Consider the following 21005-nt stretch of genomic DNA (forward strand, 5'->3'; position numbering starts at 1 on the left):
GAACAGTTTTTGACAGAAACTGAAGTGTAGGCTGGAAGGAACTATTGAAGCTATCGCTTTAAGAGTTAAAAGTTATAGTGCATTTTGTAGATGGAATTTTCCAATAAATTGAGACCCTTTAAGGTGCTCTGTATGCTTAATTAAATCTTCAGTCAAACCAACAGAAGAAATTCCTAGATGTCTGAGTAAATATGAAACTAAATTAAATAAAACTGCTCTTGACTGCATTCTCTTGAAGTAATTAAAATTTACCAAGCTAAGAAGTTGGCCTTGAGTAAATTAATGATTGTTTAATGCCATCAGTGGCTATGAAAAGTTATTAATTATAAATAAAATTGGTCTCACTTGGAAGATGTCTTACTAAATTAGTTGTCTTGTGTAAGCCAACTAAATGGAAAAATGACACCTTCAAAAAATTACAGCACCTTCCAAAAGCTCTTATAGAAGATACTCCAGTGAGTTAAGGCATTAAATTAAGCTTACTTCTTCTGGAATTTTGGTTCTTTGTCACAATCTTTGTCACGATAAGGAGTGTCAGGCATGTGACATTACAGAAATAAAACCAAAATCATTCCCCAAGTGGAACGTTAGAATAGTAAAAGCCTCTGTAGAAGTGAAGCTTTATAGGACCTTGAAGACATTTAAAGAAGGCTTCAAGGCATTCATAAAGAAAAAGACTCTGAGATAAATGAAGGATTCTTCATTTAATCAGATAGAAGAAATTAATCCTTTATACCTCAGTAGTTTGACAGTACTCCTTGTGGCACTGTATACAACAACAGTGTCTGGGCCTAGAATAGGTTAAGTTGGGGCTTAACCATACTGTCATCAATATTTGCATTAAACACATTATTTCAGTAAAAGCATAAGGCAGGAAACCAATGAGAACAATATTCAAAATGTATGGCAAAGAACAAAGTTCTTCAGCAGGAGTGGAGGCATTCTTGCCCAAAGTAAATCTGAAAGACTCCTTATTAGCTTCTAGCTGCTTCATTCCTCTTGCCCTACAACAATGATTAGAACAGATTAATGGGTTAATTGCTCATTAATTTCATAATAATTCCTTCTTCTTTACTTTTTTATTTTTCCTCACAGGGAAATCACTGTAGCTTTGAACAAAATGATTCACAATTAATTCCCTGAACAAATCTAGTATTGGTAATTGATAAGTACTGGTAACTAGTAACAACAAGCACCTCAAACTGATGCTCTGAGATCCATGAATCTTCCAGCCACCTAACTTACAGTAAGGTCTATGTGGTTCCTCAGTGGATCCTCCTCTTACTTCCTAACTCCACTTGCTAAAATAAGTGCTCCTTTTTTTATATGCAGCTTTCTATCTCTAGTGCATTTGTAAAGCCATAAAAAGACAAGTAGACAATGAAATTGCAATAATTTCTGCTTCCATAAAGTAGAGAAATGACATATCTAATCATTCTGGAACCATTTAGTTATATATGAGCTTTTCAGCCTCCGTTTTGTGTGTTTGCCATGTCTTTGCTTTATACTGTCTATGTTAAAAAGCATTCATTACAGAAATGAATCTGGTCTAGATGACAAAAACCTTTTTAGATAAGAGCATTTACCATTTAATGGACACTAAAATATCTAACTATGAGACTGTTGTTGTCAGAATGGCACCAAAGTTTACAAAGTGTTGAAGAAAATGTGAAAATAAAATGATGTACATCGCACAGTTCAGCTCTTCTGGTACCTGTCAATGAAATCACATCTTTTTTATTCATTCCAAGCAACAGGAGGAAAAAATGAATTAAAAAAATATATTGCTCCTCAGGTGCACTTCAGCATAGGACAGGTCCCCCGCTGCATTTCTAGAGTTGGCTTGGATTTGTGCCCAAATACAGACTTGCTTCTTACCTTATTTTATGCTAATCATATCAGAGCCTTCTCATTCTCACCTGCAGGGTGGTATGTACAGATGCCACTGTCTTCTGAAATACAAGAAAACATGTCATCTCTGAAGGATTGCTGCTGAGCACATGCATTATCTGCAAGAGCAGTCTGCTGGTCCCTGATGAATCTAATCATATAATCCCAATGGGAAATGCCAGTTTACATCTTTGCGTGCCATCTGTTTCGTAAACGTGTCATCTAGTGATACCACTGCATTCTTTCTAGAAAGGCTGAATATTTTTGCAAGGATTATACATGGGATTTTTGAGCAAAGAGGATTTATACAGGTTAGGTTTCATGTAAACAAAGCTATAAACTAACAAAATGTATGCTAGTGGTGACAAGAAGGATTTCTATTTTAGTGAAATATATGGCATGGACAGAGATTATGTTTTAGTTCTGTGTTATGAAAGAAAGATACACTTCAGAAATAAAATGTGTCATGTTTGAAATGGCTCAGGAATCAAAGGTGAGACTATTTCAGATCACTTCCTCATTTCCACCAGCACACACCTTATGAAACTGATGTGCATCACTGAAAATTCCGTGTTACCTGCACCTGCCAAACTGCTGTTCTCCTTCTGCTCAAAGGGCCTGTGTGGGAAAGCCACAAGAAAGCTAATATCTTATCTTCAAGGCATGCTAGAGTTGTCAGTCTATTCTGCATTTTCTTCTTGGACTCATGAACAATTTTCTATAAATAATCCTGACACAGATTAAATATGAAGTATAACAGTTTTATTGTTGTCACATGGCTTTTCTGTCATGTCATTTGCACAGAAATATAGCAGAAACTGTGAAGAAAAGTAGATGGAAGAAAAATCAAGCTGCAGTACGGTTTACTGTTTTTGTGTGAGCAGTGTTGTCCTGGTATAACTCTAGTTATGCTGAAAGATATACATCCTTGATTGTATTTTTTAATATACCATTTGGACTACATCTGTACCTAAACCAGTATGATTAACTCCACCTCCATAAAAAGCATGCATCTCATCTCTATGAAAACACCCTGAAGCTTCACACAGACCATCACCAATTCCCTCCAAAAAGCACTACTACTGAAGCAGCAAATGATTGTCCCGGTAATTGTCCTTCTTTGATGCCAGTCGACTTAGGACAGCAATTAAATTGTCTCTGACAGCTATCCCAAACAAGAGAAAGATAGACATAAAATGCATTAATTCTGATCTGGATTAAAACAGTTCCAGCACTAACTTCAGTAGATGTTCAAAATCAGCATTATGGAGAGTTTTCTCATCTTGGGATCGTAATACGATATGTTATTGCTAAGGAGGCTTTACTGCAGAGGACTACATCGGTGATTCTGAACAGAGATCTGTAGCAGGTATGAGGATGGGATGTATAGTTTTTATATCATCCACCACAGAAAATAAGTCATATATTTGAAAAGTTATTAAGTCAAGGGTGAATGCAGGGAAAGAATGTAACTTCTTGAGTTTGGAGGATTTCTAAAAGATTATAAAACACTGTGTCTAAAGGAGATGGTATTACTTTTCTTTCTTTTTTTCTTTTTCCCCTCTTTTTTTGCAGTCAACAATCAGATTATCAGAAATGCAGAAAATGACTGTTGCTTTGTGCTGACCACTTGGGAAAAATAGGCTACTCAATTAAGGAGACAAATAAATCCTTGAGAGTTTTACTTCAGGATCTCATTTACCAGATGTCTGTTTTTCAGTTACTTCATGGTATCATCATTGACGACATTATCCTGCCCCATCTAAGCGCACTGCTGGAAATTAGCAAGACTCCCTGGTGTGAATAGGACACATCCTATAGAAACTTACTGCAATTGATGCTGATGCTGATGATGAGTAAGCAGGAGAGCATCCAGCTTACTTTTACATTTTCTATCTTTAAAGTATTCATTCACGCACATCTGTGTGCCTCTAAATGCACTGCAGTGTTGGATGACGAGTCTGTTGCCAGGCTACTAAAAACATGTGCTTTTATACATCTAAAAATAAATTTAACTTCTGTATTTAATGATGATACTTCCTCTGTATTCTAAAGCACACATGATTATAGCAGAGCACTTTGGAGCTTCAGGAAGATGAATGTTTGACTCCCTGTTGCACAGCCCCATTGTTAAGATTGCCACAGAACCTACAATGGGGCACGAGTGTTCTTATTTTATGTATTCGGTTCCTTTCTTGGCAACTGTGAGAAACAGAGCTGGAACAGACTTTAAAGGTCATCTTACTTATTCGACTTTTTAAGGCAGGAACAACTAAATAACTTCTGGCAGATATTTGCCAAACAAGATTTTGGAAGTTTCTGTTGATGGAGATTCTTTGACCTTCCTAGGCAACCTAATGCTGTGACTAAATATCCCTACTAAAAAGTATTTGCCCAATGTCCGACCTAAATCTCCTTTACTGCACATTAATTTCATTACCGTTTTCACAAAATACAGATCATGGGTGTTGCCTAACTAGACAGACTGAAAAAGAGCAGTCAGCAGCAAAATTAGGTACCTAGCCTTTTTCTCACCACAAAGAAAAGTTTATTTCCAATAAATAAATGCAGATGCTAAAAATATTTTAATAAATTTCCATATATTCAGAATTCTGTATCTGACTTCTTTTCTTCCTGATGGAAAGAAGCACCAGTAAGACATCTGACATGAATATGATGGAGTGTCAAGGGAGGCCATTTCAGAGGCTATACTGGGAAGCCATGTTCAGCCTTATGTACCCATCTGCCCAAATTGCACCTAAGTACAAGTGAGCATACACTTAATTCCCCACAAAGTCAGTGCCTGGACTATCCTAGGCTGGAAGGCTAAGTCTCTCAAGATGGAAGTAGATAGTGGATGTGTTCCTACAGTTCTGTGTGAGTACAAGAGCAGCTTTTCCCTGAAGCAAGAATGGGGAACACTCCAAGAGCCTACTTCAAAAGAAGGTCTGTGCAAAGCCCCAGCTTGTGGAAGATAGTGATGGGTGCTGGTGAGGCATTTCTAACACTGTCACTGTGATTAACATATTTTGAGTAAATAGTGAGTATTTTGTCTAGCTGCTGAACCAGAAAAGACTAGAAAATAAAGCCAGAATTATACAAGTAGTGGTATCAATGAAGCCTGGCTCCTTTAAGATTTTAAGGGTAATCACAGGTGTAAATTCTACAGCCTTCCCATTAGGCCACCATAAGGATTTGCCTCCTTTGTCAAGCTACTGACTTTCAAGAAAACTGTAAGTCTCAAACCTTCCAGGTTTGGTCAATTAGAATTTATTTAATGATAGATCACATGCCCTGACCAGGCAGGTCTCCAAAATTAGGTCAATGTTAAATAAAATTATTGCTCTAAAGTAAATAATAATCTTATTTTGAAAATGTCACAAAGAAATGATGTGACATTTTCAAAATGAGAATGACAACCACTGCCACAGAACACATAAAATGTTAAACTGGGTGCTTTAAAAATTAATATTAAGGGAAAAAGAAGCAAACTACCAAGAAAATGGCACTGCCCCGCTCTCAGTAGAAAGTCTGTCCTAGCCTAGAAAGTGATAAAAGAAAGAGAGAGATTTTGCAGTACTAGAAAATCTAGAAAACTAGAAAGAGAACAAAAAATTACCACAAAAGAAAAAAGTGTTGGAGGATTTGCACAGGTGACTAATTATTTGAAGTGACTTATTGCCTTTTTTTTTCTTTTAATTAGGGGCTGGGTGGAATCAACAACAGAGTGTTCAATACTATCTGAGGTTTCTGTTTGGAGAAGATAGTTCTTCTCATGGAAAAGTTACAAAAAAATTGAAGAAGTGACCTCTTCAGTGTCCCTCAAACTGTACTTACCTATCCCACTTCATGATTGGCATCTTAATCTAAGTATTTCTTTATCATAGGATCGTAGAAACATAGAATTACAGAATTGCTTGTATTGGAAGGGACCTGAAGTATTACCAAGTTCCCACCCCCCTGCCACTGGCAATGCCACCAGTGCCTCCAGATCTGGCCCAGGGTCCCATCCAACTTGTCCTTGAACTCCTCTAGGGATGGAGTATCCACAGCCACTCTGTGCAGCCTGTTCCAGCTCCCTCTGTGAAGCTCCCACCTCTCCACTCCCTCTGTGAAGAACTTCTCCCAGCATCTAATCTAAAACTTCCTTTCTTGAGCGTAATCCCCTTGTCCTACCACTATCAACAATAAAAAATTGATTTGCCTCCCTTCCATAATCCCCTTTTAAGTAGTGGAAGGCTTCAATGAGGTCTCCTTGCAACCTCCTCTTCTCCAGGCTGGACAAGCCTAGATTCCTCAGCTGTCCTCCCTGTCTTCTGTGATCCAGCCTTCTGAACATATTTGTGGCTCTCCTCTAGATCCTCTCCAACAGCTTTGCATCTTTCCTATACTGGGGGCCCCATACCTGGATGCCTTATGAGGGCAAAGTTAAAAGGGACAATCACCTCCCTGTTCCTGCTGACCATCCCTCTTCTGATGGAGCCCAGGATACCATTGGCCTTCCAAGCTGCAAGCACACATTGCTGGCTCATGTTCAGTTTTTTATCCACAGGAATCCGAGATCCTTCCTAAACATTCCCTTGATGGCTGTGTCTGATGTTCAGCCCTGTGTGAATGTCCAAAACTGCCATGGTCAAAGAGCTAAGAACATACCCTCCATGAATATCCTATAAGTTTCCAAAAATAAGTCATCTAAAGGGACCGATCTTTTAAGGGGAAAAAAAGTACTATTTAGACATACTACTTCAAATAGCACTGAGTCTCTCACTGGACAGTTTAAACAAGTTTTGGAAGGGGGGAAAGAATGTTCCCAGAAGTTGCAGCATTTTACATATTTCACATTTCACTTGTGTCTAACCAACTTCTATTAGCATGTTGGAAACAGCTACCAAATCAATGCTTGGATTTCTGAATTGCTTCCCCTAATCAGTTAGTCTTCCAGTGTAAAAGCCCTGGTATTAGTGGACTTTATACTACACTCAGATGGATCAAACATCCAATACATAGAAAATACCACAATTTGTAGGTATTTATGGGAGGGATCACAGGAGTTCTTTCAATTAAATTACAGTTGTCTGAGAAGTGGATATCCCCATATTATCACTTCTGTCCCTTATCTACTGATTGCAGATCTTACAGCAGAGCACTGGGGTAGAGTGTGAATCCGCATCACAGCACACTCACTGAAATGTGCACATTTAGTTTGAATTGCTTTCAACAGTGACTTAAGATCATTGGAATAGATCAGATATGTTCGTGTTCTCTCTGTCGAAGTCCTGGGGTAGTTGGGCAATACTTTTAGGTGAAATTAGTTATTTCTGGAGACAAAAGCTGCAGCATTGGATGCAGGTGAAGTGTGACAGCCATACAGCCATGTCACATCACTTGGAGGATATGAACTGCACTCAGCAGTGCATACAGTGAGCAGCACTCCCAGTTAACCTTTCTCCTTGGTATGTCCCAGTTAAAAATAGTTGGAGTCAGGGAGAGATGTTCAATCAAGTTCCTACTGTTGTAAAGTAGAATTTAGAGCAGACTAGGCTTTAAAACCATGGAGATCCATGTTTTTGGAGCACTGAATTGTTGAGTGGCACTGTTGCACAAATGATGTAAAGATAGTCTCATATGCACAGAGATTTATTAGAGTGGCTCAGAGATGGAAGAAAAGGGCAGAAAAGGGAGGAGGAGAGGGGTAGAAAGAGAAAGAAGGAAAAGGAATAGGAAAAAGGAGAGGGAGAGGGAGAGAAAGAGAGTGATAGAGAGGAAGAGAGAGGCAAGCTGTCCTCCATAGCTAGAAAGGAAGAGCATCCACAGAATCCTCATCTAAGTGCTCTCACCAGCACAGCTGTTAACAGTAGCAGAGAAGCCAACATCAGCATGCTTTTCTCCTCAGTACATTCCACTGTGATTTTCTCCAAGTCCCAGTTACTTGTTTCAGTCTGCAACACTGTTAGCACTGGTTGGAATATGCTCTGAAGTTTAAGTGTTGCATATCTGTTGGTTATTACAGGCATGTCCAACCTGCATCCTGCAGGCCACATGACACCCAGGCTCACAATGTGCCCCCTGCCCTCCAAATCACTGAACTGAATTATTGCCAATTCCAGGACTTCCTCAGAAGTGTGGATGCTGATTATAGGGACGTCATTTCCTTTTCTGAAGGAAAGTGGCTAAGACAGGGTAAAAAGACTTTATGATTTACAAAGTGAAATCAAGTCCTTTAGGAAATCAAGAAGAAAATTTGTGCCAGAATGTAAAATTTAAAATGGTTTACAGATTTAGTGTTTTTGGTGGATTTGGTCACTCATTTAAATGAGTTAAACATGAATCTGCAAGGTGAAAATCACAATGTCTGTCCAGTGTTTCAGTCAATAACATTTAAAATGAAACTTAAATTATGGCAAACTTAAGTTATGGCAAATAATCTCATGCATTTTGATACATTAGCAAAACACTGTCCTGTAGCAGTGAAAAATGTGCAGCCGTGTTTTCCATTTTGATACAGGAATTTGAGAATTGATTTCAAGATTTCAAAAAAAATCATAAATTTTTTGTATATTTGCAACTCTATTTTCATTCAACATAGCATTATCCAGAGATCTTCACATAGAATGTATAGAGTTGCAATCATACATTCAACTCAAAGAAAAATTTGGTCATGTCTCTCTACCAGACTTTCATGAGCCTTTCTTACCAGAGAAAAATATCCTTCAATTCACAGTCATGTCTTGCTCATGTCATCACTTTTTGGCAGTATGTACATGTATGAACAATTATTATCAAGGGTGAAGTATAGGAAAAGTAATATTTCATCAAAAATCTGACCAACACCTTGAGAACTCACTAAGAATCACAACTACTGCCCTTGAACCAGCCTGATGCATTAGTTTGAAAAAACAAACATCCCACTAGTTTTATGTTTTGTTGAATTTTTTTTTAATGTTTTAATAAAAGATACATTAAAAAATAAGCTTTCTTAATTACATATATTAACTTTATTATGTATTTTTTGTGTGGTCCAAGATAACTATTCACTAAATGTAGCCCCAGACAAGCCAGAAGTTTGGACAACAGTGGGTTGTTAAGTTCATGTGCACAAGTACTATAGGTCAATATTTATGTTTTATCAAAATGACTGTGATATACTTTGCTGTGCTTTGCTTTTTCTTTTTCTCTTCTACAAATGAAAACCATCAAAAGAATAGATAAAAGAAAGGGTGTGGGGGGAGGATTGGGAAATGTGAAATTCTCACACTGATAATCATAACCTCCCATGAAAACACTGAGTTTGAAGGTCCACGAGACCAAAGGCACCAGAATAACACAATGGGAAAATGCACCCATAGTGAGTCTGTAGAAACTACAGCATGGCAGGAGGAAGACCATATTACTAAGGCTAAGACAGCAAGGCATCTAAGGTACTGTATGAAAGCATCATGATGCTGACCATCTTCAAAGCAAAACAGGATTAGCAGAGACACTATTACTTTTCAATTTCTTTTGTGAAAAAGTCTCACCTAATAGCATGAAGACAACCCTGGAATGCAAATAAAAATAAGCAAGCGGACCTGAACCAAATCTTTTCTTCTCTGAAAAAAAGCAAAAAGTAATAATAATAAACGAACTCACAGGCATAAATCTGTAGTGTAATGCAGATTAAAAAGTGCCTTTGAGAAGCAATCATTAATATTTATAAAGGATCTCAGCAGCAGTTGCCAAAGGATGAAGGGAATCTACAGGAAATTTCAGACTCACAATAAAACAATTTGGGGTTATAAGAATAACAAGTTTGCATATGAAAGAAAAAAGTACGTTATCTGAAGTTATTGTGATACATATTCCTCTACAGTTCCAGTATTTTTACACTTAGAGAGGTAAGATATTTTTTTTTTAAACAAACCTTGCACCGAGATGTGATAGATTTTGGTGACTTGGGAAATCAACACAGGCTATCATTAGTTAAGTCCAGCAAAACATACCAAGAATTTCACCTAAAACAAAGCCAAAATGAGCCCACAGACTAAGATTTCAAAGGAAAATTAGTGTTTAATGTAGAATTTCATCCATATTCTGTCAGTAAGAAATGTAAAATTGTTTCATCTTTCCTGCAGGAAAGAAAGAAAAATTTTTCTTATTACAAACACAGACAGTGATTGCTCAGATGACATTTCCAAGCAGAGGCGATATTCTCATATATAAAATATCCCTTGAAGTAAACTTTACATGTGGAAACTTTATAAACTGGAAGTGCCTAACAGCTTTTACCACATAAAATGTAATGGAAAAAAAAGAGTTCTAAAATTAGGCTGTTGAAGAGCAACAAAGAAAATCGACGAAGAACAAAATTTAAGAAAGGACCCCTTCCTCTTGCTGCCAGCAGCAGCATGTGTCCACGCTGATGTATACAACACTCAAGTCTTAGGAGCCATTTTATTCATAGGCAATTCAGTATCATGTAAAGGGCTATTATTCTATACAAAGCTTTCATTTCTATTTAAACATGTCATGGTAACAAATCAAAAGTCATGCACTGGCTTTTCACCTTGGTAAGAAGTTAGGAACATTGGCAGAGAAATTTGCTTTCATATTGCTTGACATTTTCCTGACTTACAAATGTACACATGCTATGTTCATACTGTCTGCTTCAGGCAATCAGGTCCCTATCAAAGAACCATAGTTCTCATTTAATTGTGTAGATGTACTTTGCCTCAACATATCTTCTCTCCACACTCAGATTTCTGACTTCCCCAATTGTACATGCTTGAGTCCAGAAAGGAAGAACAATGCCAAGATGGTCAGTGCAAGTTTCTCATTCCCTTCAACAGTGATGAGTTATATGATAATACATTTCTGAAAGGAACAATACAGGGCCCTTCTTGAACCATATTCTTTTTGGAGGTAGGGTCAAGGACAACCCAAATTAAACAGATTGATGTGACAGAACTACTTCAGTAATGAGCTGCTGTGACATAATCTTTCCTTTGGAGAAATTTAAAGCAAAAATGATCTTAATGTCTGGCTGAAATTAGTATCTTGGTCAGCACATCATTTATTTTGTTTCTGGGAAACCATGAACACTATCTTAAGTATCTTAGAAATAAGCAGAAGCAAATGCAGGACTAATGTGCAACAAAGAGATAAGGACATAATCACGCTTTCGTGTCCACAAACAAATGATAGGAAATGCTGGTTGCAATTGCAGTAATTTTAGATAGATGGGCTTGATTTATTTCCCTGCAAATGGCACAAATGAAATACTTGAAAAGGAAAATACACTCAGATAGGTAAACAAGTGCGTTAAGGGTGCAGTGGTAGAAGCAAAGTAACATCTTAAATGTTTGCAGATGCAATATCACTAAACCAGAAAAACACTGCTCCTTTCTTGACAGATATGAATGTGAAAAGATTTAATGTTCAGGATGAAATACAAGCTGAGAAGCATTTGTCACATTCACTACAAATCTTAAAATGCAGTTCCAGTCATTTAATTTCCCTTACCTATAGAGGATATTTTCAAATAACAAGAAGACAATTCAGGTATGTGTGTCCTGTTGGTATCAGTGAACACTTTACTGACAAGCCCCTATGCTCCACTGTCAGAGTCTTACAATTGACCATATTTCATCACAAAGTACATCTCCAGAAGTGTCTACAACAAGTAATATCTCAATACCCCATGATCTGATAAATTTTTAATCTAGTGAGATGGAAATATCCTATGAAAATATTTGCTAAAGCAATGGTAACTGAACAAACGGTAAATTAAAGATTCATATCTAATAGAGTAAAACATAAAATTCAAATAAAATACAGACATCAGTAAAGGCTGAAAATCAGCAGGCTGTGAACATTGTCACTGGAAGACCATGCCACATGTGTCCAGAGATTGCTTTTAATGATGAGGATAATCTAGAGGCAATATGGAAAAACACATGCACATTCAGTGACCTATATTTAACTCCACTGTGCACATATATACACATGCAAAAACCTTAGATTACAAGAGTGTTTGGGCTTTGGAATCAAATGATAAAACAGACTAGAATCAACCATATGCTATTCTGGGTAATCTTAATGAACACCACATGACATCTATTTATGTGACAGTGTAGAAGCCCACATCTTTCTTATGCCTATATAGAGGAATGAATGTAATGACTGATTGCTGTTGCATTTTCTGAGAAACTTGTGTCATTTAGCAAGGAAATAGAAGTCAATAGATTCAAATGATTTGTCTTGCTGTTTAATGATCAGTTTAATACTGATCATTTGGCGTGCAGTGATGTGTTGCATGCCAATAAAAATTTGCACTGAAGAGGGGAATCCTTCACAGACTTCCTCTCTGCTACTTCACTTCCCAGTATCTAAACATTGCTTACATATAAGTGAATCTTCAGAATATCCTGGTGAGACAGTGTCACTGCCCTACGTTACAGATATGAACCTAAGGCATGAGGAGAACAAGAAGTAGCCATTAATTTTCAGTGTCTGATTCGAGTTGCATATTCGTTGAATTTCTGGAATATTTATCCTTATGCAGAAATAAGTACATATAAAATATCTAGTACACACCTTTTCAGGAACAGGGCTTGCCATATGATCCAATGTGGGAAAGATGGTCTTCACTCTCCAGCTTTTTTTTATCTATTTATGATCTTTCAGATATTCTGGAGTTAGACTTTTAAATGTAATGATATACAAAATTGGAGTTCAACTGTGACAAATGGCTGCGAAGAGCTGAATGCAGCTCAGAAATGCCCAGAGTATCCTGCTTTGCTGAGGAACACACAGTCACATTCTGTACTATTTGGAGTTTCCTAACAGTTGTAAATCTCCTGGATGAACATATCCAAATATACTTCTGTCCTGTGTTTCCCACTGTGCTCTAGTTGGGAAAAAATTATAAATAGACACAAGGATTGAAAGATTGCCAGAGATCTGTATTTTGCTGCAATGCTTATCTGCAGAACTTCTAATGATGGTTAAGTCTCCTACATGTTTTCACTAAAGACTGGTGAGAAAGCAAGATAAGAGTACAGTGGTGCATATTCATGTTACATGATAAGTAGAAGCTTTATATTTTATCTTATTGCCTGTATCCTAATTAACCAACTAAGCAGTAGATCACCTGAAGCAAACCACAATGCCTGTGAATTCTTTCAAAATCAACATTAGGCAGTTTTCACCATGATTTTAAATTCTGCAGGAACACCTAATGATGATGATGATACTCATTAATAAAATGATTTTTAATTGGTTTAATTGGTTTAATTAGACTTCTGGACTTGACTATACAGATAAGCTGTGAGTATGCAGAAAGATTCTCCATTTTGACACCATGTGATATGATACAAGAAAGATTCACTCATGGAAGGGGATAGACATTTCGGCAGAGTCTGTGGTGACAGAACAAGGGGAAATGGTTTCAAGCTTAAAGAGGGTAGATTTAGGTTGGATATGAGAAAAAATTATTTTACAGTGAGAGCGGTGAGGCACTGGAACAAGTTGTCCAGAGATGTGGAGGATGCCCTGTCCCCAGAGACTTTCAAGGTGAGGCTGGATCAGGCCCTGGGCAACCTGATCTAGCTGTGGTGTCCCTGTTCACTGCAGGGGAGCTGGACTAGATGACCTTTAAAGGTCCCTTCCAACTCTAAGAATTCTATGATACTGTGGTACATGACATATACTAAAAATGGTGTCTAATGAGGTAATCATGGTCAGTTCATTACAAAAATAGACTTTTGCTTTCTCCATGTAAGTATCTAAGAGGAAATATTGTTGGGTTATAAAAGGAGCTGCAAATTGCTGTTAAATGCAGGCAAATTGCTTTATCTTGTATCTGTGTTGTCCAAGTCAGCGCCACCAGCTAATAAATAGTGTTGTTTTAGGTTGATTATTACTATGGCCAAGTTATAAACTTAGTCAGTATTTAGTCATTCAATTTCTATTTTAAATTAAAATTATTTTATTCATCTATTCACCACCTATGCAATGAGGACTTTCATAGAATCTGTCAAGGAGGATTTCTTCATGCATACACTGTCTGTGGGACAGCTTCACCTTCCACTCCAGTAGTTTCCACTTGAGTAGTTAATCTGCTACTCAAGCACAAGTACAGTCTGGCTCGGAATGTGATAGTCAAGGGCAGCTTTGACTGCAGGGACTGCAGTGTGGATCTTGAGTACATAAGGAATGCAAGTAGCAGAGAACCTCATATGACGGTACAGGGAAGCTAAATCCAGATTATTTTTGAAGGTGTTTGGTGATATGTTGACAGACAGGAGTCACAAACTAAAGCAATGCAAGTTCTAGGTAGATAGATTTTTTTTTACAATCGTGAAGGTTGTCAAACACCAAAGGAGATAGCACAGAGAAAGTCTGGAACCTCTGTCCGTGGTCCTGAGCAATCTGACTTTTCTCAGACACACTTTGGGAGTGGGATTGGAACAGGTGAACTTCAGAGGACCTTTCTAACTGAAGTTATTCTAAAATCTCCATCTAAAGGCCATGGAATTTAAGCAGTTGGAGTAAAGCTCGTTAATGGAATTGTTTGACTGATCCTCTTGGGAGGTTGTTCTTAAGGCAAAAATATTCAGGAGAGTTGGCTGATCTCCAAGGACAATATGTAAGAACAATTCATCCCAGTCTGTAAGAAAATGGGCAGGGCAAATGCTGCACACATCTTCACAAAGCAGTAAGAGGATTTGGAGAACTACCAACAAGTTAATCTAGCTTTATACTTAGGATACTTGGAGAAAAGAGAGGAATAAAACAGAGTGATAACAAGATCTGTATGATAGAAACGCTTTCTGGAGACTTTCTGGGCCTGGCAGAAAAATTCAGAGTGGGGATTAGAAGGAAGATGAGAATATGGTAAAAGACAGTCAAATACAAAGACAGGTGAAAGATTGCAACTAGGTTGCCTTTAAGACAATAATCTAAAGAAACTGTGAGTAGAAGGATCAAAAGAAAACATGAAGCAGAGCAGATTAATTCTTCTAAAGAAACTTTAGCTGATTGAGGAAGAGGCCTCCCAAGGAAAAGCAGTTGTTACTTGGACCATCCAAGAGTGGGCTTTATGAGCATCTCTGAAAGTGCTAATGACACAGCATCCACTCTTCAAGATATCCAACGAGTGTATGAAAGCCTCATAATCAACTGCAGGGAAACATCTGCAAAGATGCCAATAAAATCTGTGGGAAAGGCCTTTATATTTCCCGTTGAACTTGAGACCCAGATGCAGGCAAAACAATGCTCCACAGCCTTAATCCAAACATCAGGGAATTGTGATTGTCCCCAAGATGTCTGGCAGAACATTTTCTCACATGGATTCAAGGAGCTACCAGCTATGGCTGCTGAGCTACTTTCAGCAGTTTCCTCAAGAAGTAAATGCAAAAAAATCCACTGTTTTTGATTTGCCCATTGTTAAACCATATGCAAAGGTCAGTCATCAAGTTCATTGAGTTGTTTATTCCAAACAAAGCAGAAAACTATTTTACTATCTGACTTCATTGCAATCACTGGAGTTTTTGCAACAGATACAGTAGAAAGGATATAAATAGATGGAGAGAGTTCAAAATGATTTTTGATACATTGCTGTCAAAATAAGAAGTTTCATAAGTTTCCTGTGTATTTTTTATCTAAAGATTCTGTAAAGTTACATTCTTCCTTTCATTTCTTCAAAGTACTAGAAAAAGGAATTGGTTCAAAATGGTAAGATTTTAACACATAAATCACCAACTCCATTAATATTTAATGTTTAAACAAAATAAAGGTTTAAAATATTTATCACACTTCCTTTGTTCACAAATGTATCTCAAAGAAACAAGGACAAGGACAAGAAATAATCTGTGATTTGACTGTCACAAGGATTTTGTCCATACTTCTATGGCTATTTGTAAAAATCTAGTCTACTTGTCAAACAATTAATGCTAAATCTACCAGCTTCTGACTCTCCCTTGTTACAGAAGAAAAAAGTTCTGTCTAACATATGACTTTTCGTTATCCATTGAATATTTAGTCTTAACCAAGCAAGAAGATCCTGCTATTCAAAATTGGTGTTTTATCAACTGCAGTGCCAATTTCCAACTTGAGCTTATGTGGACTCTCAAGATGTCATGTCTGCTGTTCTCTCACCTGCTTTCCTGTCATTTTAGACATATTTAAGATCTCTTTTCAAAGAAGGTTACTTTTCAAAATCTTCTTCAACAGACATCTCCAGACACTGAAGATGATAGGCTCTTTCTGAGACCTTCCATCTGTAAGACCCTTCACCTGGCTATATACAAAACTTTTGGGCTAAGACTCCTGTGCTGTCTCTGACACAGGGCTCACTGACGTGATCATCCATCCATGCAGGCTGGGAAACCATTAGAGGGCAGTGTAATCATGTTTGATTGTCTTTTTTTTTTTTTTCTTTTCAATTTATATGCACTATCGTACTGGCTGGAGGGCAGGAAGGGTGAAGAGAACGCTGTGTCCTCCTCCCACTGCCTTTGGATGTGGTTGGGCTCCCATTTGAATCAAAAATTGAATCCAAAATCGAAAACTCATGGGTCCAAGAGTAGAGCTGTGGTCTATACGTTGATTTTACCAAAAGCAAGGTAGCATGAAGTTGTTTGTGGAATAGGTTCAGACAATCCAACAAGAAAATTGATTCCATAGAATTGAAAAACAATTTTCACTTTAATTATCAAATCTCATTCAGACAATGTGACAATGGCAGTTCAACACCCATGATGTGAGAATACTTGTAGACCAATACTCACACCCTGTCTAAATCCATAGTACCAAAAAAACCCAGAAACATTAAAAGCATAAATTGCAATCTGTAATAAAATAAAACCATCAATTAAAAAAGATGAATATGTTCAAAGTGTCCGCAAAAAGTTTTCCATTACACTGTCAGAAATTTTTAATATCCCCAATTTACATCTTATAACTGTAGCTCAGATGCAAAAGTAAAGATTAGTCCATAGAGAAAGCAAGTCTGGAAGCCAGCTTCTTTGCTATAATATTGGCATAACTCAAGTGTGCTTGGGAAATATAATATGCAAATATTATGGTCTTAGAAAATTGACTTGGAAAAATAGAATAAATTAGATTCCTTAAATTCTCCACCAGTGATCTTGCCTAGTTACAATTGTGGGGCTTTGAGCCAAAAATAGGATTGATGAAGTTTATAAACTATGCAGTATACTCTGCTGGACAAGTCTCCAAGAAATCTCAACTAATTAAACCTGTTTTGAGCAGGAGATTGGACTGCATTTCTTCCAGAAGTCCTTTCTAACCTAAATTATTTTATGATTCTATGATAAAATACCTAGACCTTTTTCTTTTAAAGTTAATCCAACTGAACATTAGTATAAATTCTTGATTTTAGATGAACATGTTCCTCAAAAAGAAACAGCATCAGATGCAATACTTAAAAAAACTTCTAGAAGAAATGATTGCAATGTAGGATTTAACTCTCAGTGAGGTGCCTTTTAAATGAACTATCTTCTCTTCTGTAGGTGGTGTTTACTGTGAGAAGAATATCATTTCATTTTATTTATTACACAGTGAAGTGTAATTGCCAGTGTGCCATTTGGTATGATAAATTCCCATCTATAAAGACAAAATTTATACCTTGAAATTTTTTATGTTATTATTCCATGAGAGATTTAGGATGCAACGATCTGGTTGCTTGGTTATTACCTACCTGTTCATTTGCATTTGAGCCCAAAAAGTTTTAACATTTCTCCACATGGATTATGTGGATTCTTCTCCACATAAAGGAAGTTTTAAGTTAATCAGAAGAAAACTATATCTAGTAGAAATATATGTCACAAGTTCAGTTGGATGTAACATAATAAAGGAAATAGAAAATTGACACAGACGTTGTTGTAGAGGGCTTGTAACACTTCGTGTTTGCTGAGAACCCACTCATCTGTACAATCATTTCAACAAATGGTGTGAGGGCTGAGCTGTAACTACCCAGACAGTGATCTCAGAGCATTCTTCTGAAATCTGTGGCATACCCAATCCTTTCCTATTTGGCAGCACATTGGGTCAACTATTCCCCAAGAGCTTGAGCTGTTTAGATAACGTAATTTTTAAGCTAGGACATTCATACCATTATATTGAGATAAATTCAAAGTAGAGAGATTCTTCAGATTTACTGAAACAGAAAATTGAAAGCAAAATATTTAAAAATAAATCTATATACTTTTTCATAAGTTGACTTTTTGAATAAAAACCTGATCATTTTGACATTTCACAATTCTTTTCTTAAACTTTTTTAGCTGAAGCCTGTTTGCTAGTATAAACCAAATTCTCAGATTTGATTCCCTCAGACAAAACCAACAACCAAAATCTTTTCCCCTCATCATCCTCCCCTAGCATGTTAGATGAGGAATTCCCAGCAACGCTCATAATAGTCTTTATTATCATAGCAACAAACTATTTAAAAAAATGGAATATTTTATGTGTATTTCTCTAGCAATGCTCAAGGAAAGACAAAAGCAATTCTTATCCCAAATCTGAGGCATAACCCAATATTTGGATATTGGAAGACATCTGCTCTGGCCTCATGAACTTTTACTCAAGCCTAGATATTTTCCTCAAGTAATTGCATGCAAATACTCAGCTGCAGAACTGGTTCACCATTGTTTCTTCTTCCTTTTTAGAGCTCTCCTCCACAGTTGCACTGGACTGAATGTCACATGCAATCTACCACATTGTTAACAAAATTAACCTCGTGCATAAGCATTCAAATTAATGGACAAAACTACTTTCCACAGTTCACTTTTTTCAAACAAAGATCAGAAATAAGCTCTCAGTGGATAATTGGATCCTTATTAGTTTGAAGACCCTCTGTTCATTTAATTGACATTCAGTAAAACATACTCAATGAAAAAAAGAGGATAATATGTTGACATTCTTATTAACACCCAGTTACTCTGATGTAGGCTGGCTGTAGAATATTAACATTAGAGCTCAAGCATCATGCATGATCCATATTTTTCATAACGGTTTATAATTTTCTGTAGTTTCAATTTAAGAATACTTTATAATAGAGTTAATTTTGTTGCTATATGGTAAATTTCTCATGAAAATGTTCTTCCAAATGGACATATGCAAAAAATAACAAGATTTACAAGAAAGCTCATGTGTGAAGCTAGCTAAAGCTAGGCTAAACTTCTGAGGATGTGCACTCACTTGTATCCTTGTTACCATTTCTCTGTATTTTCTGTATTCACTGTATTCCTCTATTCATTTAAAACATACTTTTAAGTCCCTCACTCTTTTCCTCCAGATAATTTCTTACTTTTCCCACCTACATCAGTCCTGCTCTTTTCAAATTCATCAAGATAAACAAAAGTATTTCTAAGAATAAGAATATAGTATATAGAATCATTTGAGATGGAAGGAACTTTAAAGGTCATCTAGCCCACCTCTCCTGCAATAAAGGGGGACAGTACAGCTAGATCAGATTGCTCAGAGCCCTCTCTAGCCTTGCCTTGAATGTCTTTAGGGATAGGGTGTGGACCACCTCTCCGCGCAACTCGTTTCAGTGCCTCACCAACCTTATTGTAAAAAATTTATTCCGTATATCCAATCTAAATCTCCCCTATTGTAGTTTGAAACTATTTCCCTTTGCCCTACCGCAACAGACCCAGTTAAAGACTGTGTTCCCTTCTTTCTTATAGCCTCTCTTCAGATATTGAAAGGCCGCTATCAGGTCTCCCCAGAGCTTTCTCTTCTCCAGACTGAACAGCCCCAGCTCTTCCTGCCCAGCTCTCCCTCATAGGGGAGGTGTTTCATCTCCAGAATCATTTTTGTGGCACTCATCTCAACGCGTTCCAACAGGTCCATGTCTTTCCTGTACTGAGGATTCCACATCTGGACACAGTACTGCAGGCAAGATCCCACCATCATAGAATAGAGGGACAGGATCACCTCCCTCACCCTGCTGGCTATGCTTCTTTTGATGCAGCCTAGGATATTTTGGCTTAATCTGACTCATAGTTAGAATTACACGTAATTAAAATCTGTTCTTTAGTAGATAAACTGTTCTTTTAGCAGCTTGCATTTAAAAAGGCTATGTCTTGCTAAGATTACATTTATCTTCGCCTCCTTTTTTAACCACACAATCACGGGCATCTATGAGGGCTGCTCTGAAAGTAATGTCTCCTGTTTTATTCTGTTGGCTCAAGGCAGCAGAGGTAGATGTTGGTGGTATGGCAATAGAGGTTGAAATTTCCTGCCATTATTCCATTACATTTTGTTGTTGTGTGACAGATAGCAGCAAAGGGGCAGTCTGACAAAATGGCTTCATGGAAGTGCGTATGTAGCAAAGGTGTGTCACTGAATTTCTCCACATGGAAAAAAATGCACTCATTGACACTCACTGAAGCTTGATGAACATCTATGGAGAGCAAACAGTGAATGTGAGCACAGTGAGGTGATGGGTGGTGCGTTTCAGCAGTGATGACAGTGACAGTGGGTTACCTGCACTGGTGCAGATTTTGATGAGCACAGCATGTAGACTCTTGTTCATCACTGGTGAAAATGCATAGTTAATGTATCTGCGTTGAAAAATACTATTATGTAGCTGTTGTAATTTTCATAGAAATATATAGGAGGCATTACTTTCAGAGCAAACAATGTAGAATACACATTATGTATTACACTGCATTATGACTTAAAGATATAGGAAACCTTTAAACATTATTGTTCTGTGTGTAGCTGATGAATGTAGAAAGAGATGCAGTCTCATTTACCTACTAGCATTAACTATCAGCGCAGTGTTACTCTTTGGGAGACCTGTTTTGCTCTGATAAGACTGCTGAAAGACAGACAGCCTGAAAGCCTTTGTGTTCAAAAGTTAATGTTCACAGTAAAAGTATAACAAACTTAGGAAAATATTCATACTTTCAATTTACAACAAAAATCATTTGTTTGTTCCTGGAAAGCTGATAGAACAACTTGTTCTGAATGCTCTCTCCAAGCAATTGGAAGAGAAGAAGGTTATCAGGAGTAGTCAACATGGATTCACTAAGGATCTATCATGCTTGACCAACCTGGTAGCCTTCTGTGATGTCATGACCAGCTGGGTAGATGGCGGAAGAACA

The sequence above is a fragment of the Meleagris gallopavo genome, chromosome 1 (assembly GCF_000146605.3).
Source record: "Meleagris gallopavo isolate NT-WF06-2002-E0010 breed Aviagen turkey brand Nicholas breeding stock chromosome 1, Turkey_5.1, whole genome shotgun sequence".
Classification (NCBI taxonomy): Eukaryota; Metazoa; Chordata; class Aves; order Galliformes; family Phasianidae; genus Meleagris; species Meleagris gallopavo.